Raw genomic sequence first — 2,735 nt, 5'->3', positions numbered from 1 at the left:
TCCCCGCTCTGGGTGTTTATAATGGTCCAATGCTGTAAAATAACGGGATTCCCTCAGTGTTTCCTCCTGTTTATACGCCTTTGCCATGGAAACCTGGAGCGGGTCCATGTCGGAGACTCAGGGCTTTCCTGCAAAGCCCCACACTCAGGAATCCATGACGTCTCCGGCTCCTGCGCCAAGGCATTTCTGCGGCTTCTCTCAGACAGTAGCACACAAGAACTTCATTGTAGGGATGAAGAAATTACTGTAGGACACTGTAGGAGAGAGAGAGTGAGTGAGAGGGGGAGAGAGAGGGAGAGAGAGAGAGAGAGGGTGGAAAAAAGGAGAGAAATAGCTCTGAAGTTTGATACACTACATGAAATTTACTTAACACACTTTTGAGGCATTTCTGTCAAACACTTACATTTGTAAATGTGCAGAATTGCGGGTTTCTAAAAATGTCGTTCCTTTGGTGTAAATTTAACCACACTGTCTAATTTTAAACATGGAATATAAAGAATTCCTTTGTTTCCATTGTGGGAAGAAGTTACCATCCATTTCCATTTAGTAATGGAAATCTGCAACATCTTCTGCTGCTTGAATGGAAAAAAAAAAGAGCTGAACAAGACCAATACATAGTCTGACCCCATGCAGAAAGACACATTCTTAGATGCAATTATATAACTAAACCCATAGAGACCTCCTCCTCAAAGGAAAATTAAGGACAACGTGGCCTGCTTTGCCACAAAATGTGCATTTCTGACATTGTTGGGGAAGAAAAACCAACAGTCAATATTAAATTAAACATTTCAGTTAAAGTTCATATCAGGACATTTTTTTAATTTATTTGTTAGTAGCTGTGTCCTTTATGGCCAGCATGTGAGAGAAAATTCATGCACATCTTGGGTATTTGTAGGAACTTGATTCCTTCACTGGGCTGCAGTGTAGTGTACTGAAGGTCCACAGATCGAGTCCAGGTTGGACTTTTTGCATGAAGTTTACATGATCTCCCCCCATGATTAATTGCTTTTTCCCATTGAGTCCAGTCTCACAATCAATAAACATGTGTTTGAAGCTGTGAATGGCTTGTGAGTCTCAGAGGTCAATAAAACATGTGACGGAGGCAGAAAGTCCCAATAAATATGAACAGAAATATATAAGTAAGGAGACAGGATGAAAAATAATCTACTTCTCTTGAAAAACAAAGCTTTGAAGTGTTTAAATGAAATGTTTCACAGACTTACTCTGGCAAAAGCCTCTTGTTACAACCCATCAACAAATATCATTATTGCTTACAGGTCAGTTGTTAGAATTACATATTTTATTCAGAAGATTCCAGATTTTCAACTTTCAACCACAATTTACGACTGGGTGTACTACATAATACTGAGTTAAGAGTTAATCTGTGTTAAGAAAAGGTGACGGTCTCCATTAATTTGCTCCCACATCAGATTTTCTCGGCATAAATCAAAATATGATAAATTAACAATATCTAAAGGGTCACAGTTGTGGCTTTTAAAGCAACTACCATTAGCTAAACAATTCATGATTAAATCCTACATATGTACCAGTCTGAGTCATGTCTCAGTGTGTGTGTGTGTGTGCTGTCAAGTGTATTAATAGCTGTGCCAGTTTGTAAAGGATTGGGGGTCGGTAAGGGCCGTCTATCAGCCTGATGGGGTTAAAACAAAGCTCCATGCACTCTAGAAAAATTTCATGTCGAAACATTTTAAATCATCCAGCTGCAGTGATTTTTCATCCATGGCGGTCTAACAACAGCTCATGCTCCTAGTGAACCGCGGCTGTTTCAGAGTCATGTGTGACAAACTGAGGCGTTTTCAGGAAGTCATTGCTGAGCTGAATACATTTGCATCGTCAATTGAAAATAGCTGAAGCTAAACAAGGTTACATATAGTGCCCAGGAGAGGAAGGTGCAGAATAAGCCATCCACTGCAGCCAAGTTAAACTATACATCACTGTTTCACTGCCAAGAGTCAGAGCAGACTCTCATGCATTTAATACTGCAATGTGCTTACAGTAAGGGGTCCAAAATATATGTAAATATCGAGAAAAAAAAAAGAAGAGAAGAATTCATTCGTTTGTATGTGGGCAAGCCACCCATCTACATTCAAGCTAATCCCAGCTAACCTACAGAGGTCACTATTCTACTGTACGGTTAGCAAAGAGTCACTCAAACATGAATATGTTAAAAGTCCTTCGCTGAGCTCAGAAGCATAGCACTGGAGGACCTGGAAAAAACTTTGACCCTGACAGAGAAAGAGCATGCAAAACTCTACACAGGCCTTGTCAGCCAGAAAGTATGAAAATGCTGTGAATGTGGAAGATGTGTGAGACTTTACATGGTTTGCACCTGTGTCATGGTTTGCATTTCTGTATAACATACAGAAATGTTATGAAGCAAGTTTTCTCATCCAATTCCATGTAAAATTGTATTTGCTCTTTAGCCATCCTCAGGCTGCAGGTCTGGCACCGATATCGACTGTCAATGGTCGAGATGCACAACACAGCCTGAGCAGGTCCGTCAGTCACAGGTCCAAAACAGAGACACACACCAACAGTCATGATTAAACCAGGTATGTGTGTCTTTAGACTGGGAGAAGAGAAACCAGAGTGCTTCGAAAAACCAAACGCACACACAGAGAAAACACGGAAATACGAAAAAGGCCCGATCTGGAGTCAAACCAGGGTCTTCTTGGTGTCCTGGATGAGGGCAAACCACTATGTCTTCCTTGAAG

This window comes from Blennius ocellaris, assembly GCF_963422515.1.
Source record: "Blennius ocellaris genome assembly, chromosome: 5".
Lineage (NCBI taxonomy): Eukaryota > Metazoa > Chordata > Actinopteri > Blenniiformes > Blenniidae > Blennius > Blennius ocellaris.
The sequence above is the reverse complement of the archived record's forward strand: the minus strand, read 5'-3'. Positions refer to the sequence as shown.